General features: G+C 38.4%; 1 protein-coding gene across 3 annotated transcripts in view; it reads right to left on the reverse strand.

Annotated features, from left to right (window-relative positions):
• LOC108527246 (transcriptional activator ptaB-like) overlaps positions 1-21596 on the reverse strand; it is a 359382-nt gene that overhangs the window by 177424 nt on the left and 160362 nt on the right. For 2 of the 3 annotated variants that reach the window (XR_001884761.1, XR_001884762.1), the window contains 3 exons: positions 2053-2263; positions 1780-1912; positions 666-1671 (listed from right to left, as the gene is read on the reverse strand). The exons of the other annotated variant lie outside the window; for it this stretch is intronic. The gene's annotated coding sequence lies outside the window, so the exon portion shown is untranslated. Of the gene's footprint in view, positions 1-665; positions 1672-1779; positions 1913-2052; positions 2264-21596 lie in introns of those variants that run through there. 3 annotated transcript variants of the gene reach the window in all.

Raw genomic sequence — 21596 nt, forward strand, 5'->3', positions numbered from 1 at the left:
TTATGTGGCCAAGGAAGGCAGCAGCAGATTCTCCACTCCGGACTTCTGTCTCATGAATCTTCATGTTTTTTTCCAAGAGCTTTAAGTAAAGGGGACTAAGAAACTATTCAGAAGTTACTCAGTGTTCTCAACTAAAGGTCAACCGTAAGAGATTTAGAAATTCATTCAATCCTTTATTAACAAATAAAATAACCACCATTTATTGAATATTGCCACATTCCAATGAATTTACAATGTGCAAAGTACCATCCATGTGATGTCCTTTTACAGGCACTTATCACCACAATCATAGGAAGTATCATTATCCCCATTTTGTATATGAGGACACTGAGGTCCACAGGGTTTTTGGCTTATCCTAGAGTCTCAGAAATAAATAGGGACTCCAGAGTTGGAACACAATGGCAGATGGCAGCACATATACGTAACAGGGTTAGGCTGTGACTATAGATTTCTGTAGTTGATGCTAATACGAAGAAATGAGAATCTGACTGTACAACTCTGACCTCATGTGTAGACAATGGACAGCTCTAGTGCTATTTCTGAAAGAGCAATAATGCTAGATCCAGCTGAAATGTCTAGCAGGTCACCACTGATAGGTCTACACTGAACTTTTTTAGAAAGCCAATAAGGACACAGTTTTGCAGGAAATTGACAGAGACCTTATGTGAGTCAACTGAAGGTGTTTTATTGCAAGGCAAGCACAATCACAAAACATAAATCTGAAATACTACAGTTTTCATAAACACAATCACAGAAGCATGCCTTGTTTTTTACTCCAAAATGGACAGATCCACAGACAGACCTGAGCAACATTATGGATGAGGTCAGTTGATCTCTAATTCCTGCTTCTTAGAAAACGGTATTCTGGAGCCATCCACTTACTGTTGACTAGCTTATATTCAGGGTATTTGAAGCCAATTTTGATATTTACAATTTCTTTAGTATTCTAGCTGCAGGATCAAACAGGAATTAAATCTCAACCTACGAGGTTTGTGTTTCTTTGTAATGTGACATATGTATCAAAGAGTGTGCACGAGCCCCAGGTATAACGTATGTTTGATTATGTTTCAACTCTAAGTGATAACACATTGAGATCACTTCAGTAGCCAAGCAAATGTGACTCAGGCCATTACCTGGATGCAAATTTTTTAAAAACGAATGAAACAAAAGAAAGGAAATGTATTTTAACTTACAGATCAGTACTATACAAATCAAATGGCACAGCCCCATTTACAAGGTAACCTGAGACTGCATTTCAGGAAATCCCTAGGGATAAAACTTGTTCATAAACAAGGCTATTTTCAGCACCGAATAATACTTTTTAAAGCAATTTCTTGTTTGTAATTCCCAGGGTCAAGGAAAGAAAAAGAAAAGGCAGGAAAAAAAGGAAAGAAAATGAAAAGGCAGAGAAAAAAAAAAAAATCCAACCAGTCAAAAGCATCCAGGACTGTGTGTTAGGCAGGTGATAGCAAAGGAAAAACAGTTCAATGCAGAACTATAGCTGAGAGAACATCAGTCTGCAGGGATGCTGGGCGTGAGTCCACTTTAGGTGCTTCTTGGTTTCAGTTTCTGTGTTTTTATCCTTTGGATCAGCAGCATCTTCCTTACTATGTTTCAGCAGCTGCCTGGACACCTAACGAGACAGTCCATCATCTGGGCAAAACTCAGGGCCTGTGGAAGAACACATGGGAAAAAGCCCATCAGGCATGAGTCCAAACAATCTGACAGCTAAAGGCTGATGGAGTCAAGGGGCAGAGGGAAGAAAGGATGATTCCTTACCTCCTCCCTGCCTGCCTCCTGCTGCTGCTCCAGAAGGGCGGCTTCATGCTTTGGAACAGCCAGTGGCTTGAAATCTTTGAGATCTTGTAGTGAGCTCATAGTGGTATTCATCACCTTGTAGACCATGGCATCTCTGTTGACAAGAACATAAAATAAATACCTTGGCATCAACGTTCTTTGGAATCTCGAGGAGGAGACACAACAGAGCAACACAGACACATAGAAAGAAGGGAAAGGAGGACGAGAGAATAAAACTCAGAAAGGATACTCTACCTGCCACCTTTCCCTGGAATTCCCCTAGGCAGTCGTATCCTGGACTGGAGGCTTGAAGTGATTTCTAAGACAGCCCAGAGGTCTCAAAGGTCTGAAAGGTCAGGAGGCATCATTCCACTGCTACACGAGCAAATGAACTCAAAACTCAGCTCCTTGAGAACCTCAGCCAGCCTTGCCCCAACTCTCCTGAGTGGATGATGTCACTGAAATACTACATAACAGAGAGCAAAACGCAGTTGAAAATTAGCAGGAGATCCTCCTTCCTTTGCCCCAGGGTGGTAGTCAAGGAAAGGCCAGGGGATGAGGGTAGGGAGGGTATCAACCCATGGTCTTCCCTTTAACGGTTTCAATGTTCAAGACAGCCCACTCTTAACTTCCCACCACATGGCAAGAGTTCTAAGAAGATTCTTTCAGTGCCATGGCCCATGTCATTCAGTGCAATCTAGCATTGCTTGTAGACTTTAGGGTATCACTCAGATCCTGAAGAAAGTTTTTATTTCAGCCAGGCTTCCTGCCTGAGACAGAAGAACTCCAGACCTGGAATATGACAGACACCTGTCTCCACGTGTGACCCTTCTTTTCCAAAACCTATAGAAAGCCTAGGGCTACCTCTTTGACCCTGAAAGAACCTGTCTTCCTGGAACATAGGGTAAAACTCACATAGTGAAGAACGCAAGCCAGAAATAACACAGGCTGGGAATAACACAGGCTAGAAATCATAGAAATTGGAGTGCTACCAAGGAAGACATATAGAGAACAGAATTCAAGAGAAACTTATTCCAACAAACCCACAGGCATACCAAAGGATAGAGGTTGATAGGAGGGGTCTGTCCCAGATACACATAATAAAGCAGGCACATTATGTGTGGAATGTAAAGGCAATAATAAAACTAAGAGTCAGACTGCTCTTTGTTATGACCATGCTCTGGCAATTCTCAACAATGTTGGTGAAAGATACTGCATCCCACCCAGGCAGGTCCCCCTCCTTGGTCCATCACTACCAACTCCACATGTTTTCCTGATCCTATCAGAGCCTTTGCTTGTGCTCTTCCCTCTACCTGGAATCTCCTTCCCCCCATCCCACCAGCCCACATCCTACTCACTTTTAGGTGCTATTTCAAATGCTCCCTCTTCAATGAAGGTTCTCATGACCCTCTTGGCTAGGAGTAATCCCTTAACTCCTAGGACAATTTATCTATCTTATTTTATTTATACCTTATATTTATACATGCATATTATCTTTCCTATTAACAGACATCAAGATGCAGTGAAAAATGTATGGGATTTGGAATTAATTTGGAATTAGGCCCAGGTTAGAGTCCCATTTCTCACAATGAACTAGCTGTACAATGCTGAGCTAGTTACAAAACCTCTTTAGTTTGTTTCCACATCTATATAATGGGAATATCACCTATCTCACAGAGTTGTTGCTTAAAATTAAATAATACATGCAAAATATCTAGCCTGAGACAATACACCCTCTACAATTATTTATTTGTCTCCTCTGTGCCTTAAGGGCAGAATCTTATTGTTTCATCTTTATTCTCCCCTCCCCACTCCCACAGGACTTACCAAGATAAGTCACAAAATGAGGCAGGTTTAGTAATGTGGAGGCTTTTCTGTAGAATACCTACCACATAGGCTTGTGTGGAAGATGAACTAAATATGCGTTCAGTGCTTACATTAGACTCTGGTACATGGTGTGAGTTGTATAAATGTATGTTAAATAAAATGGCCCTGTGAGTTAATGTAGGATTCCCTGCCTCCATGGGGTACTCCAAATATAAATTATCAACATCAGGGAGAAAACAGATACGGCACAGCATTTAGAAACACACATAATGTTGGAGCTAAGAGACTGCAGTGATTTGGATATTTGTACCCTCCAACCTCATGTTGAAATGTGATCCCCAGTGTTGGAGATGGAACCTGGTGTGAGGTGTGTGGGTCATGAGAAAGGATCCTTCATGAGTAGATTACTGCCCTTTTTTGGGCTGAGTTCTAACTCTACTAGTTCCTGAAAGAGCTGGTTGTTTAAAAGGGCCTGGCACCTTTCCCTCTCTCTTGCTTCCTCTCTCACTATGTGATCTCTGCACATATGGCTCCCCTTTGCCTTCCACTGTGAGTGAAAGCAGCCTGAGGCCCTTACCAGATGAAGATGTCCAATCTTTAACCTTCCAGCCATGAGAACTGTGATCTAAATAAACGTTTTTTTCTTCATAAATTAACCATTCTCGGGTATTCCTTTATAGCAACACAAAAAGACTAAGACAGAGACCCTCTCCCATTTTAGGTAACATGTATTGAGAATTCACAGTGTGCCAGATAATGCATTAATAATGTTGCATTTAATTCTCACCTGAACCCTGTGATGTGCTATCTTGACTACCCCTATTTCACAGATAGAGCAACAGAGGCACAGGCATGTTAAGTAATCTCCCTATGGATGCACAACTAATAAAGTGCAGAGCTAGGTTTAGAGAGTAAGTTGTTTTTCTAACTTTTAAGTTCAGGGATACGTATGCAGGATGTACAGGTTTGTTACATAGTAAAAGTGTGCTACTGTGGTTTGCTGCACAGATCATCCCATCACCAAGGTATTAAGCCCAGCATCTGTTAGCTGTTCTTCCTGATATTCTCCCTCCTCCCACCCTCTACTCTCCAACAGGCCCCATTGTGTGTTTCCTGTTCCCATGTGTCCATATGTTGTCATCCTTCGGCTCCCACTTATAAGTGAAAACACAGGGTATTTGATTTTCTGTTCCTATGTTAGTTTGCTGAGGATAACAGCTTCCAAATCCATCCATGCCCCCATGAAGGACATGATCTTGTTCCTTTTCATGGCTGCATAGTATTCCATGGTGTATATGTACAACATTTTCTTAATCTAGTCTATTACTGATGGGCATTTAGGTTGATTCCGTGTGTGCTATTGTGAATAGTGCAGCAATGACTATACATGCACATGTATCTTTATAATACAACAATTTATATTACTTTGGGTATACACTCAGTAATGGGATTGTTGGGTTGAAAGATATTTCTGCATCTAGGTCTTTCAGGAATTGCCCCACTGTCTTCTATAATTATTGAACTAATTTACACTCCCACCAACAGTGTAAAAGCATTTCCTTTTTCTCCACAACATCGCCAGCATGTGTTGTTTTTTGACTTTTTATAAGTTGGTGCAAAAGTAATTGTGGTTTTTGCCACTAATTTTGATGACAAAAGCTGCAATTACTTTTGCACCAACCTAATAATAGCAGCCATTCTGACTGGTGTGAGATGGCATCTCATTGCGGTTTTGATTTGCATTTCTCTAATGATCAGTGATATTGAGCTTGTTTTTCATATGTTAGTTGGCCACTTGTATGTCTTTTTTTGAGAAGTGTCTGTTCATGTCCTTTGCCCACTTTTAATGAGGTTGTTATCTTCTTGTAAATTTGTTTAAGTTCCTTATACATGCTGGATATTAGATGTTTATCAGATGGATATGTTGCAAAATTTTCTCCCATTCTGTAAGTCGTCTGTTTAATTTATTGATGGTTTCTTTTGCTGTGCAGAAGCTCTTTAGTTTAATTAGATCCCATTTGTCAATTTTTGCTTTTGTTGTAATTGCTTTTGATGTCTTCATCATGAAATCTTTGCCTGTGCCTATGACCTGAATTGTATTGCCTAGGTTTTCATCTAGGGTTTTTATAGTTGTGGGTTTTACATTTAACTCTTTAATTCACCTTGAGTTGATTTTTGTATATGGTGTAAGGAAGGGGTCCATTTCAATTTTCTGCATATGGCTAGCCAGTTCTCCCACCACTGTTTATTGAAGAGGAAATCCTTTCCCCATTGCTTGTTTTTTGTCAGGTTTATCTAAGGTCAGATGGTTGTGGGTATGTAGTCTTATTTCTGGGTTCTCTATTATGTTCCATTGGTCTATGTGTCTGTTCTTGTACCATTACTGTGCTGTTTTGGTTACTGTAGCCCTGTAATATAGTTTGAAGTCAGGTAGTGTGATGCCTTCAGCTTTGTTCTTTTTGCTTAGAATTGCCTTGATTATTTAGGCTCTTTTTGGTTCTATATGCATTTCAAAAGAGATTTTCCTAATTTTGTGAAGAATGTCAATGGTAGTTTAATGGGAACAGCATTGAATCTATAAAGTGCTTTGGGCAATATGGCCATTTTCATAATATTAATTCTTCCTATTCATGAACATGGAATTAATGATTTTCCATTTGTTCTCTCCTCTCTGATTTCTTTGAGCAGTGGTTTATAGTTCTCCTTGAAGAGGTCCTTCACTTCCCTTGTTAACTGTATTCCTAGGAATTTTATTCTTTTTGTGGCAGTTGTAAATGGAAGTTCACCTGTGATTTGGCTCTTGGCTTGTCTATTGTTGGTGTATAGAAATGCTAGTGACTTTTGCACATTGACTTTTGTATCCTCAGAGTTTGCTAAAGCTGCTTATCAGCTTAAGAAGTTCTTGGGCTGAGAAGATGGGGTTTTCCAGATATAGGATCATATCACCTGCAAACAAAGGTAGTTTGGCTTCCTCTTTTCCTATTTGAACATGCTTCATTTCTTTCTCTTGCCTGATTCTCCTGGCCAGAGCTTCCAATACCATCTCCAATAGGAGTGGTGAGATACGGCAACCTTGTCTTGTACTGGTTTGTGCGGGGAATGCTTCCAGCTTTTGCCCATTCAGTATATTGGCTGTGGGTTTGTCATATATGGCTCTTATTATTTAGAGGTATGTTCCTTCAATATCTAGTTTATTAAGAGTTTTTAAAATGAAGGTATGTTAATTTTTATCAAAGGCCTTTTATGCATCTATTCAGATAATTGTGCATTTTTTTGTCTTTAGCTCTGTTTATGTGATGAGTCATATTTATTGATTTGCCTATGTTGAACTAACCTTGCAAACCAGGGATGAAGCCTACTTGATTGTGGTGGATAAGCTTTTTGATGTGCTGCTGGATTCAGTTTGCCTGTATTTTGTTGACAATTTTCACATCGATATTCATTAAGGATATTGGCCTAAAGTTTCCTATTTTTTTGTTGTATTTCTGGCCAGTTTTGGTATCAGGATGATGCTGGCCTCATAGAATGAGTTAGAGAGGAGTCCCTCCTTTTCAGTTTTTTGGAATAGTTTCTATAGGAATGGTATCAGCTCTTCCTTGTACCTCTGGCAGAATTCAGCTGTGAATCCATCTGGTCCTGGGCTTTTTTCAGTCGGTAGGCTATTTATTACTGCCTCAATTTTCAGAACTCATTATTGGTCTATTCAGGGATTCAATTTCTTCCTGGTTCAGCCTTGAGAGGATGTATGTGTCCAGGAATTTATCCATTTCTTCTAGATTTTCTAGTTTATGTGCATAGAGGTGTTTATAGTATTTTTTGATGATTGTTTGTATTTCTGTGCGGTCAGTGGAGAGATCACCGTTATCATTTCTGATTGTGTTTATTTTATTCTTCTTTATTTTCTTCATTAGTCTAGCTAGGGGTCTATTTTATCAATTTTTTTTTTTCCAAAACCCAGCTCCTGGATTCATTGATTCTTTGAAGGGTTTTTCATGTCTCTATATCCTTCAGTTCAGCTCTGATCTTGGTTATTTCTTGTCTTTTTCTAGCTTTGTGGTTTGGTTGCTCTTGGTTCTCTAGTTGTTTTAAGTGGTTTTAGGTTGTTAACTTGTGCTCTTTCTAGCTTTTGGATGTGGGCATTTAGAGCTATAAGTTTTCCTCTTAACACTTCCTTGTCTGCATCCAGAGATTCTGGTACATTGTATCTTTGTTTTCAGTAGTTTCAAAGAACTTCTTTATTTCTGCCTTAATTTCATTATTTACCCAGGAGTCATTTAGAAGCAGGCTGTTCAATTTCCACATAGTTGTGTGGTTTTGAGTGAATTAATTAATCTTCAGTTATAATTTGATTGCACTGTGGTCTGAGAGATGGTTTGTTATGATTTTGGTTCTTTTACATTTGCTGAGGAGAGTTTTATTTCCGATTAGGTGGTCAATTTTAGAGTAAATGTCATTCAGGGATGAGAAGAATGTATATTCTGTTGTATTGGTGTGAAGAGTTCTGTAGATATTTATCAGGTCCACTTAATGCAGAGCTGAGTTCAGGTCCTGAATATCTTTGTCAATTTTCTGTCTCTGTGATCTGTCTAATACTGTCAGTGGGGTGTTAAAGTCTCCCACTACCGTGTGGGAGTCTAAGTCTCTTTGAAGGTCTCTAAGAACTTACTTTGTGAATCTGAGTGCTCCTGTGTTGGGTGCATATATATTTAGGATAGTTAGCTCTTCTTGTTGAATTGAAACCTTTACCATTATGTAATGCCCTTGTCTTTTTTGATCTTTGATAGTTTAAAGTCTATTTTGCTAGAAATTAGGATTGCAGTCCTTACTTTTTTCTGTTTTCCATTTGCTTCGTAAATTTTCCTGCATCCCTTTATTTTGAGCCTATGTGTGTAATTGCATGTGAGATGGGTCTCTTGAAGACAGCATACTGATGGGTCTTGGTTCTTTATTTAAATTGCCATTTTGTGTCTTTTAACTGGAGCATTTTGCTCATTTACATTTAAGGTTAGTAGTATTGTTATATGTGGACTTGATCCTGTCATCATGATGCTAGCCGGTTATTTTGTAGACTTGTTTATGTGTTGGGAATGAGATTTTTGAGTTATGCTTTGCTCATTCACTATAGTTCTATTGCAGAGTTTCATGCCATGATAGAAATGTTCTGTGCTGTCTAATATAGAAGTCATTAGCCACTGGCAGCTTTGAGTTCCTGAAATGAACCTACTATGATTAAGATACTAAATTTTAAATTATACTTAATCTTAATTAATTTGAGCTTAAATAGCCACGTTTGCAGGTACAGTAAACTTGTACTACCATATTAGATAGTGAAAGTTTACTTATTTTAGAGATCATTTCATGTAGGCTCGTATTCTTCAATAGCCTTTGGGCCTGTGATGGGAGGGGCTGCCATAAAGATCTCTGACATGCCCTTGAGACATTTTTCCTATTGTCTTGGCGATTAACATTTGGTTCCTCATAACTTGTGCAAGTTTCTACAGTCAGCTTGACTTTCTCTCAAGAAAACAGATTTTTTCTATTGCATTATCATGCTGCAACTTTTTCAAACTTTTATGCTCTGTTTCCTTTAAATATACATTCCGATTTCAGATCATCTCTCTTAAGTTCAAAGTTCTACAGATCTCTAGGGCAGGGATAAAATGCCACCGGTCTCTTTGTAAAGCATACCAAGAGTAACCTTTGCTCCAGTTCCCAAGACGTTCTTTTTCTCCATCTGAGACCAATTCAGCCTAGACTTCATTGTCCATATCATTATCAGCATTTTAGTCAAAGGCATTCAAGCAGTCTCTAGGAAGTTCCAAACTTTTCCACATATTCCTGTCTTCCTCTGAGTCCTCCAAACTGTTCCAACCTCTGCCTATAACCCAATTCCAAAGTTTATTCCACATTTTTGGGTAGCTTTATAGCAACACCTACTCTCTGTAGTACCAATTTACTGTATTAGACTGTTCTCACGTTGCTATGAAGATATATCCAAAACTGGGTAATTTATGAAGGAAAGGAGTTCAGTTGACTCACAGTTACACATGGTTGGGGAGGCTTCAGGAAACTCAAAATGATGCCAGAAGAGGAAGCAAACACACTTTTTTTCACATGGCAGCAGGAGTCAGAAATGCCAAGCAAAGTGGGGAAAAGCCCCTTATAAAACCATCAGATCTCATGAGAACTCACTCATTATCAATAGAACAGCAAGGGGGTAACTGCCCCCAAGATTCAATTACTTCCCACTAGGTCCTTCTCAAAACACTTGGGGATTATGGGAACTACAATGCAAGATGAGATTTGGGTGGGGACATATCGAAATCATATCAGTATGATTTTATATATTAAAGAATAATTAACCCTGAGATGCATTCTCAGAGAGCTCATTCCTGGGCACATCTGCCAGGGCAGCTAAAAGTTACATAAAACACATAGACATTTCCATTAACAAAGATCAACACACAGGAGTCCTTGTAGGAGGCATTTGCTAAAGCCTAGGCTACAGGTCTTCTGTAGCAATATGTCAAAAACTAACCAGTGTCAGATGAACAAGAGCCCTCTGCAGTGTTTCTGCCTTTGTCAGTCTTAACTTCCTATCTACCAGCTCCTTAGAGAAGATCTATACATATAATGCAATTCAAGAGAAGACTATATTATATCAGATCGACTTTAGACATACTACTAATCATGATGAGTCCCACGCCCACTGTCCCAGTGCTGTCAGTCTTACCCTTTAAAAATGCAGGAGACCTAGTGTAAAATCTCCAATGCTTGTTGGCCACTGCCCATCTCTTTGACCTAGGTGAGTTGAAGGAAGGACATGTTGCCCCATTGCATCTCCAATAGCACTCAGCTCTCATTCTTCTGAAATGTTTCCTGTGATCTCTCAGGACTTCATGGCACAGATAAAGTAACTGCTTCATAATCCGCAGTGTGGCTAACCTACCCACTATTCCCAATATGGTTTGCAACTGAGACATGTCTAGTGGATCACAGGGAATCCTAACTTAGGGCAGCCATCACAATCTGAATCCTTGTACCCTAAGTTGCTCCTCATTTTCAGTCTGGTTCAACTGGTCACCCAGACCGTTTTCCCTTTGCCACTTGAGGCATACTCCTTTGAGGAACTTGCATAAGGAAGCCTATTGTACTGGTTTGAATGTCATCTGTCATTACTTTTGGGTCCTTATAGACACTGGCTTCTTAAATGTTCAAAATCCCTTTCTCCTTTCCAAACCATTTTTCTCACTAATATCTGTGAATGTAGCAGAGAATGTTGGTCCCTTACTGCATCCCTCAGGTCTTACCAAGACCAGCCTTGAAACTGACATTAACTGCATCTTTTTGCACGAGGTTTGTTTTGTTTTGTTTCTCGAGAAACTATTCTGTCTGGGTATGGTGAGCTATGCATATCTGGGTATTAACTCACCCTGAGAGGAGTCCTCAACCAGTTACTGATAGGAGTCCAGAGTAAATGCTCTAAATCATTTCCCAGAATTTTTCCATAGGCTTTGGCTCTAGCTGTGCATAGTCACAGCTGGCTCAATATCATACCCTTTGTGGTCTGCCTTACTTTTCCTGTCATTCTTTCCCTCTTTTCTTACTGGCATTTGCTATCCCTCTCAGATAAACCACTTGCTCTCAAGTCCTTGTCTCAGGGTCACTTCGGGGGGACTAAAACTAAGCCAATAGAAAACTACCTTTTTCTAATTCTAGTCACTTCAGTCATTTCAGAAATGCCTTAACTTTATGTACATATAGATATATGTATACATAAATATGTATTTCCAGGCTATGTCAATTGAATTTACAAATAACTATATATATATCCAGCTGACATTTAAGTTTTTATATATTTTGTTGTGTGCTGGTTCTGTCTTTCCTGTAAGTCGATAAGATGCTCAAAGGCCAGGAGTGCATCACCCCCTTCTATAACTTTCCACAATGCCTAGTGTGATGTTCTGCAGAGTGAATATTCATTTAATAAGGGCTGACAGACAAGGGGCCATGGAGGTCAGGTCTGTTTGTCCTGCGGGCTCGTCAAGGGTGAGAAATTTCCTAAGAGAAAAAAAATTGTGATGCTGTTTTCAACCCTTTGAAGGATGAACCTGGAAGCCTAAAATGGGAGCTGGCCCCGAGACAGGGCACCAAGTCAGAACATCAGTCCTGTGGCACATGCTATGCCCTCCAGGCCACTGGGACATGAAATCCTGTGTAATCAGATACCTTCTCTTGACCTGTTTCTGAGTGAGAGTCCAGTTTGGGGTGAACTGAGCTATATAAGATAGACAGACCAATGCGAGGCCCATTTCTGGGAAGTCTTTCCTGAAAACCCTGGGCCTTTGCTGCAAATCAGTAGACTTATTAAACATCTCAGAGCATATTACAGAACAGGGTGCTAATAGGTGAGGGTCCAATATAGGTAAAGAAGAGGTCCTACTTTGACCCGTCTTATACTCCAGAAGTGAAATATTTATGGGGTATTTAATAGCGGTGAGTGATGAGTAATACTAATGCCACTAACCGCAAATACACTTATTTTTGCTTAGAGCTCTCATCTCCCTCTTGGGCCAGGAGGACTTTATGGCATTTCCACTTGCCTATTTCCCTTCCTAACTAGAATAAAGTCTAATTTATCAAACATTCTAAACATGGAATCTTTATTAACTAGCTCTCCCAGGATACAAAGACTCTAAAGGACCTTCTGAATCAAACAAAGGTGAAATGACACTCGGTGTTATTTCAGAGCTGAGTATTTTGTTGCATTATTTCTAAGCCTTTTACAACTGACAGTCCAGATAAAGTATTGATTAAAGAGATCACTCTGCATCCTCAACTTGGCTGCTAACAGAGTTCACTGTAATATAGTTTTGGCCCTTGTTGGTTGAGTCTAATGCCTCAAGAGCAAATTACCACCAGAGACCTCATACACTCAGCACCTCACAGAAACCTTGCCATGACTCCAGGTGCACGGGGCAAGCCTGCCCACAGAATGCAGCCTCCCACAAGCTGTGAGATTCTAAAAGAACTTCTCTAAGGCGTTTTCTGAGGAAAGCACACCAACATATGGCTTTATATGAATCCTGCTGATTGAGGAAACTTTAGATTCTATAGACACTTTCTAAAAATAATTCCAATTTGAATAGAAAGTCAAGTCCTTTTCAGAGCCTAGACTGTTTTGTTCTCCCATCACATGGGAACTTGAAGAGGCCACAGCAATGACAAGCAGACAGAGCAATGTGTAATTCCTCCAGAAGTGAACTGCAAACGGAATTACAAACAGCTGTCACAATGGCTGGGCTAAAAGCCAGAATTAAGAAGGGCATGGAAGGGAAGCACAATAATAACCAGAGACCTCTAAGTACCAAATGTGAAGGCACACAGAACATATTCTCATGACCTTGCTCTCACTTCCACCTCCATCCATGCAGAATGCTTCATCTGACAGTCAGATAAATTCACTTAGAAACTAAATCATCATTTACATACAATGTATTGAAAATAGACACAAGAGCCAGAGCAACCAAGTTTCAGAGTAAAGTACTAGAAGAGCCGGTCAATTCAAAAGGGTTTTGCACATTCTTTAGAGAAGAAATCTGCCATTAAATTTTCTCATATGTGCATGAGAGATGCAATACCAAGGAATGTTTAATTATACTCACCTTCAAAGCTACATGTCTACTGAAAGAGAACTGTGGCAAAATAGAGAGCAGGAAACACATTCCACAAGGCTGATTCACTCTCTGGGATTTTTACATGCAGGAGTGCCATTATGGCTTAAAAATGATATATTGTGTTGCCAACAATATTACCTATACATACGGAAGACTTCGGCACTTTCTTAAGAGTCGCATTAAAAACATACCATACTATCCCAAATTGTGCTCAAGTTTGCATTGAAGTTATCATTGGCTATTTAACCTGTAGTAAGTTATAATATTAAACATTACCCCTTGGTAGTCTCACTAATGTCTAAAGTCGTTGAATATTAAAGACTACCTTTGATAAAGTCACTTCTAAATCTGCCCAGTCTCTACTCCTAAGGCAGCTTAACATTTCTTCACCTTAGTTTTATATCATTTCTTTTCTTTCACCTGAAAAATACATTTGTCCTTGAGAAGCTCTAGGTGTTATTAATGAGGAATGGATATGGGAATATTTATCATATTAAGTGTTTTTATGATGCTGATGGTGCTTCAAAGAAGACTAAGGCTCTTACATAAACACTATTGTACACATTTCTGACTTTGCAACTGGAGTATATACTTCCTGAAAGCTGAGGCCATCCCTTCTGCATGCCCTTTTTGTAAGCTTCATAATGCCTAGCAGAATGCTGGAGACTAAGGTAACTATATTTTCTGAATAAAAAATTTGATGATCTCTGCAAGGAGATATTTTGCAGTTCTGCCAAACCAGGATTAGGTATCCCAAGGCTTCCAAAAATAGGCTCCAGACAAGTATTCCTGATAAAAATGGTGCCAATGATTCACCTCCTGGAGACCTTCCCATTTTTTTCCATTTACTCCTCTCCTAATTTTACCTGTAACCTACTGCTGGAGGTGGGAGGAGATGAGGAAAGGAGAGCAAAGGACAACAATTTTCTCTAAATGATTTCCAGCATTCCTAGGTCTATATTTGAAGAATGGGGGCTCTCAACAAAGTCTTAAATGTAAGATTTTATTTAAGATGCAGCTTATTGATGCCAATACTGCAAGGATTTTGCCAGATTATCACAACTGGCGAAGGAGGCCTTAGGAGGCCATTGACCCACAGGGTAAGACAGAGGCCAGATCCAGGAGTTTTTGGTCTTCTAAACTTAATCCTATCCCTCTTGAACCTTTGCATACTGATGCTTGCGGGAAATGGAGAAGGCAGAGACAGTGAAGTTTGGCAGGGGTGAGTCTGTCTTTCTTTGGGAATGCTGGGAGTAGAGCTGGTTGTTACATGTTTGGGAGCGACACCCAGGAGAAAAGAGAGAATTCTGCTCATTACTAAGACATATTTATGATATACAATGGGTACTCATCTAGCTAACTTTATTCCAGGTTTCAATTGCCTCGCCTATAACATGGGATTACTGATTGTCTTGATTACATTGATCATCTTATATTCGGGCATGGCATTCATACAATTGTTCTAATCAACTGCACCTGTCAATGGGAAAGTCCCCGTTGCTGTAACCCAAAGAAGGTTACTCAGGTCAGCTCCCAAAATGGGTTCACGTAAAGTTTTTGCTTCCAAGTCTATACCAGTAAATTTCCAATCCATCAGGCCTTCCAAAGCTGCGACTCACAGGAACCAAGTTCCCAGGGAGGAAATGAATATAAACAGAGTTCACAGTTTTCTGTGTGTGGCCTACCCAGATGTAAACAGATTACTCAACCAGGGTAAACACATGAGGTGCCAACATCAAACTCGAACAGTGACAGTGCCAATTACGACTGGGCTTGCCTTCTTGAATTTGAAATGTCACTTACAGTGGAGAAATGTTCAGTGTGTAAAAGCCCTGTGAAACATAAACCATACCACTATGACTTTCATTCCCATACATGTCACGAGAAAGAAGCCAAGTAGAATAACCAACTTGCTGTGCTGTGCTGCAAACCTTCAAATGCCTTGATTTTTGAAGAAATAGGATTCTTCGATTTAGCCCACAAGTCATATGAACACAAAGGTCCTGGAGGGCTCGCAGGCAAATGAAGAGGGCTGGGTGGAACAGTGTGCAACCTGAAAGTGCGGGACTGAGTTCTAGCAATCACTTGCCATGAGGCTATAAGGGGACGGAACACCCTATTTTTTCAAGAGAAGACAAAAATCAAGATTGTTTATGGGAAGCTTCCTTACATTAAAATGTTGGCAATGACAAACTTTTTAAATTCCTGTGCAGGCAAACAAGACACATCTATGGGCCAGATTCAGCTTGTGAGTTGCCAAATTCCTAGGCTGCTTCTGTAGATAAAATTATAGACATGGAAAATATCAGATTTCAATGGTTTAAAAATACCAGGTTTCAATGGTTTTAATGTAAGCAGGGTACAGTGGAAAAATGTCAGCCTAGGAGTCAAGAAACTTGTATGTCTGTGCTAGATCTGTTGTGCTCTTATGAAGAAAAGGTGGGCAAATCACTTGCCTTCCTGGAGTCTTCATTTCCTACCCTCTAAAATGGAGGTAGACCTCAAGGCTATTGTGAGGATTATATCAAAGTGGACAATGACACAAGAACAGCACTCAGTGCACTGCCTACTGTATTACACCATAGTCCACTTTGCATCTCTGTTTTCACAGCTGAAAATTTGGGATAACAATAATTTAACATCAAAGAAGCTATTGTTTGAATTATGTGGGATAATACAAAGGGCTTAGCACACTGCCCGACAGAGAGTAAGAACTCAATAAATATTTGTTATTATTATTATTTGTAACCAACAGATTTTTAGTTCTAAATTTTACAGATACAGAGACCTAAAGAGAAAGACGGTTTATCCACAGCTCTGGTAGTGTGTAGCAAACTCAGAATCAAGAAACTGGTCTCCTGACTTCTGACGGGCAAGCTTATCCATGAAGTTCTAGTTTCAACTAAACTCTTGACTCACAAAGTGCTCTTACTTCATATTGGTTTCATCAGTATATTCAATATTAATCAATAGGCTGGGATCATTTTTGTTGTTAGTGATTCATAAAGTTGATATGATTGTATCTTAATTTATTGATAAAGTGGGAGAGGAACGGGGAAGAAAATATAGCAGTTTTCTCCATTATTTAAAGTCCAAAAAAAGTTTGTACTTTTCAATAAAATTCAAAGGATTAACTAATTTTTATTTTTAGAAAACCAACTGTATGAAATGGCCTGCATTCTGATTCATTATATAAAATTAGAATTTTGTTATCTTTCCTATAACGATACTGAAACCAACATCCTTCATGATTCCAATAATATGTTTGAAATCTGCAGAAAAAGAATGCTATCCTATTTAAATAGATAAAATTATTCCAAACCACTGTTTACATAAACAGAGCTTGTGTATATCAATAATGTCTAGGTAAAACACTCAGGAAACTAACTTTGAAAGGAAAACTTCATAAATGTTTAGAAAACAAGAGACAATATTGTAAATAATCAACAAAACTGAAAGTTCAAAAACATGTAGTTTACTTAATATGGGCCAGAAAATAGGGCCCTATTTTTAATAATTTTTTCATTGCCTACTACCTCTCATTGATCTGCATTCCATATCTTTTGTTCTCTTCGGTTCTCCATAGCTTGTCCCCCTTAAGGACCTAACACTCTACAGTCTCCCTTTATTTTCTCACAAGTTCTCATCCAGGCTCCATGACTACCCATGGTGAGATCAGTCTAGTCAGAAAGTCTATATTAAACATGTACTTCATCACCATTTAACCAGCCCCAGAACAGGTACTTGGAGCACCCTTAGGAAGTCTTGTTCTCTCAGAGAGTTATCTCATTCTGCTACTTCTCTCATGTTTTCTAAGTTTTCCATTTGTTTAAAGACTTAATTAATACAAACTAGGAGTCAGTCACTGATCCAACCCATTCAGACCCATTGATTCAACAAATGGCAATCTCAGGCAGCCATTTTTACCTCCATCCAGGTAGGTCCTTAGCTACTATTCAAAACTTTAAAGATAACTACATTAAGCAACTTTAAAGTCTTTACCTTCCTGGTGACATTTTAAGCTCCTTGAGAAAACGGAATGAGTATTGTTGGCATTTAGGAACATTTCCCCTACCAAACACCTAGTAGAATGTCCTGTGCTTAGTAAGCATCCTAGTAATAACTTGTTACATTAAATTATTGCTCAAATTTATGTCTCGTCATCATTCTAAAACACTTTTATGTCTTAAAATTCTCAGTGCTTTCCCAGTAGAAAGTAGAGATGACCTCATTACTATACCTGGCAAAGTGAAAAGCCCAAATTGGATTGCTCTTGCCCTTCTAGTTTGTTACACAGCTAGAATATGAAGCTGGTTAGAAATCACATCCATCCAGGCTGCCAGATCTATCAAGCATCCTATTGAAGATATTAACATATGAGTTGGTTAGAGTACAATTTATGCATTAACATCATAGATAATGGAGATGAAAAGGAACCTGTCAAATCACAGGGCCTATTTGTCTGCTCAAGAAGAGTGTTAAATTAAAATGATTATCTATATATGTTCTGTAGAGCTTTAAAGACTTTATTCCATATATTCCCTTGAAAATTTGGCAAGGGACAAAGAGCACAGTGGTCCCCTGTTATTTGTGGTTTAGCTTTCCATGGTTTCAGTCACCCACTGTCAACTGCAATCCAAAAATGGGTGGACAGTACAATATGATATTTGGAGAGAAAGACCACATTTATATAACTTTTATTACAGTATTTTGTTGTGATTGTTCTACTTTATGGTTAGTTATTGTTGTTAATCTCTTACTGTGCCTAATTTATAAATTAAACTTTATCATAAGTATATACACATAAGAAAAATCATAGTATATACTGTATAGGGTTTGTTACTATCTGCAGTTCCAGGCATCCACTGGGGGTCTTAGAATGTATCCCCTGCAGATAAGGGGAGACTTCTGTGTGTCCATTTTATATGGGTGAAGAAGAGAGTAACCCATTCTCTTCAGAGATTCCAGTTTTGTCCCCTGAGCTCAGACAATGAAATGTTTAGGTCACAGATTTCAGGATAAAAATTCTCTGACAGGTTTATATGTTCCTAATCAGCGTATAAGAGTTAATTACAATGAAGTTTACTCTCATTTTATAGGCATGACTTTAGATAATGAGGCTATTTATTTCTTTCTAAAATGTAGTTACAATTCAGATATTCAGTTGCAAGCTGAACAGTAGTGGCTTAACAATGGCTTCATGGGTCAAAATAGAGATATAAATAGCACAATCATTCCTACGGTAATTCATCACCTACTGATTCACTTAGGAAAGGTTTTTTTTTTTTTCCCCCATAAAATAGAGCTCTTTATTAAAACAATTACCTTTCTTTGTATATGCCAAAACAATAGAAAGAACAATAGCAAAAGAAATTCAAACAGCTAGATAAAATTAGGTGGCACATCCACAAACCTTATACTGTTATTTGTCACTTCGCAGTCTCAGCATGATCACAAACACACAACTAATTAGTCCTCATGCTGTCCTTAAGTTTCTTGCTCTGTGTGTGTGTGTGTGTGTGTGTGTTGGGTGACACACTTTGCTCAAAGCCATCTGTCCAGCATTATGAGTGTCTAAACTCTACGTGATCTTTCTTATATTTAAGTTTACACTTTCTCTAACATTCACACTAACAGAAAAATACATCTCTCTTGTCTGCCTGCTACTTAGTACAGACTATTCCCTCTTTCTCTTTCCAAGTTTTCTGATTACCCTTCTCTTTATGGCCTTTGCAAAAAGGAAAAAACAGGCAGTCTAGAGATACAACAAATTTTATGACACCTCTGCAGGTTAGTTTCTAATTTGGAAAGTAGTTCTGCAAGTTTAAGGAGTTGCTGTGTGTATTACTCTAAAGTTTAGTCTACAAGCCTCCGCAGCTGCTGCCCTGATTAGCTGACTCAAATACAGCTCAGATACTACACGATTTCAAAAGGACTTGGAATTCCTAAACATCAATCTATTTCAGACTTTCTTCCTTTAAAAACATAAATATTTTCCTTACACAGTACACAACACACACATACACACATACTATTTAAGTACCCAAAGGAACTGCACTGTATTAGATATTTTGACATTTATTTTTTCCTAGAACTTTGTAATAGGCAATACTGACTCAGACAGACATGTAGTGAACATTCGGCAAACACTACATAAATCGTGAGCTGTGAAGAGACGATGAAATGTCTGTCCCATATATGACAGTCTAAGGGCTTTTGAGGTGAGAAACAAAGACAGATATAAAACTAAGGAAAACTGTCCAATCTCTAGTGATACCTATGTCCGGTAGGCTCAGGATCCTGAAAAATTTTTGGTTTGCTTATCAAACCAAAACAAGTAGAACCAGGAAAGCAGCTTGACAAATTTTAAAGAAAAGTGGCTCAAATGAGGCAGGAGATTCTTAAAGGGGAAAATTCTCATATTATCATAAAGATCCAAATGAACCTTAAAAGAAAGGATTGTGAAAAAATAATACCAACCAAGTAGCTGCACAGGCAGATCTCTCATAGGTTTATATTTTCAAAGACTCTTCACAAAGAAAGAAAAAATGTCCAAGGTGAAGGACGCATGCAAAGTCTCAGGAAGGCTAAGCAGAGAAAGGACTAAGGACTTTTGATAAAATTGTGAAGAAATAAAAGTGCCTTTTCTTCTATGAGTCCTTTTTTAAAGCTCAATCCAAAAAGAAAAACAAAAGCTAGGTTAGCTAATTGTAGTACAGTTAATGTTCATCAAAGAAAAAACCAGACCAATCTTTTGCAGTCATCTTCTCTATCAGGATGGTTTTCAAACAAAAAGGGCCAAACTTAACAAAGAGAATATTCATTTATTTACTTTACTGGCTGATTACTTAAATCATTTATTAATGCCTAAATGCTAGGAATTGCACCAGCATCTGGAGAAAAAGCTTGGTGCATAAGGCAAACGTGGTCTTTTGGCCTCACAGAACTTGAATTCTAGTGCATTTAAAACAGAAAGGAAACCTGACAGCGTCCTTAATACAGTCACACACACATCCTCCAAGGTTAGTAAAGAAGTTATCTATCACTCCTTTGCCAACCTTGAAGTGCTAAAGATTCATTTTATTAATAGAGCTGTCAGATTTCTTTACAGTGTCTAAGAGATGATGAGGAAATAGTATAGAGCACTTGACTGATTGAGTTGGAGACTCCAGGACCAAATAAATCAGATTCTAAAATACTGAAATATTTTATGGAGTAACTGTAAAACACATAGTGAATTTTATTCTTTAAAACTTTTATAAGAATTTCAAAAACTACACAAATATTAAGTGCTTTTTAAACAATTCTAACCATACAGAGAGACTACAGAAGACCTAGTTATGGGATCACGATAATGTTGCAATCGAGGTCCTTACTCACATGTTTCAATGCAGTGGCATGCTGGAGCCCACTCATATAGACTTAGTACAGCCAATTGTGTGCATTTCTCCCCAATTCTGCATTTAGGGACTGCACATTAGTAACCTGGGCTTGACCACAATGAGAGTATTTACAGCATGGATAGTGGTAAGTACTACAATGAGATTTTCTTCCTTCAGTCTTTCCTTTTTTCCTTCTCTTCCTTCCTCCCTCATCCTCCTCCTTCCTTTAATTTCTCTTCTCCTTCTTCTCCTTTGTTCTGGAGAGCCACTGGTAAAACATTTACCAGTACACCAATGGTTTAATGTAATATGCTGTGACTTCTGAAGAATTGTTTCCCAAAGGGTTTTCTGGATGTGTATAATTTTAATTTTCATAGATGCCACCAGATTGTTTTTTCATACCGTAAACATTTATACGATGATTATAAGCATATGAATGAATGTGTATATGTGTATGTGTATATATGTGTGTATATATATATACACACACATATATATATACACAGAGTCCTTACCAGTCCTATGATGAATGTTCTACCTGCTCTTTATTTTAACCAATGAAATAGATTTAAAAAAGTGTCCATCATTGTTTTAATTTGTGCTACCCAGATTACAAACGAGACAGGGGATCTTTTTTTTTTTTTGTAAAGGTACCAGCAATTTGCATTTCTCTTCTGTGAGCTGCCTGTTCATGTACTTTGCTTATTTTCAACTTTAGTCAATAACTTTTATCACTTAGTCTGACCAGATAAGTTATACATGATCTTTTGTTCTGTCATGTATTTTATTTTCCCTACTCTATTTTTGATCTTTAGACTTTGTCTTGATATCTTTTGCCAAACATTTTCAGTAAAAAATGTGTTTATCTTTTTTTTTTGGTTCTTGGGTTTCATGTTTGATTTAAGCAGTTCTC

Source organism: Rhinopithecus bieti, unplaced genomic scaffold, assembly GCF_001698545.2.
Source record: "Rhinopithecus bieti isolate Rb0 unplaced genomic scaffold, ASM169854v2 scaffold_60, whole genome shotgun sequence".
NCBI classification, from domain to species: Eukaryota; Metazoa; Chordata; class Mammalia; order Primates; family Cercopithecidae; genus Rhinopithecus; species Rhinopithecus bieti.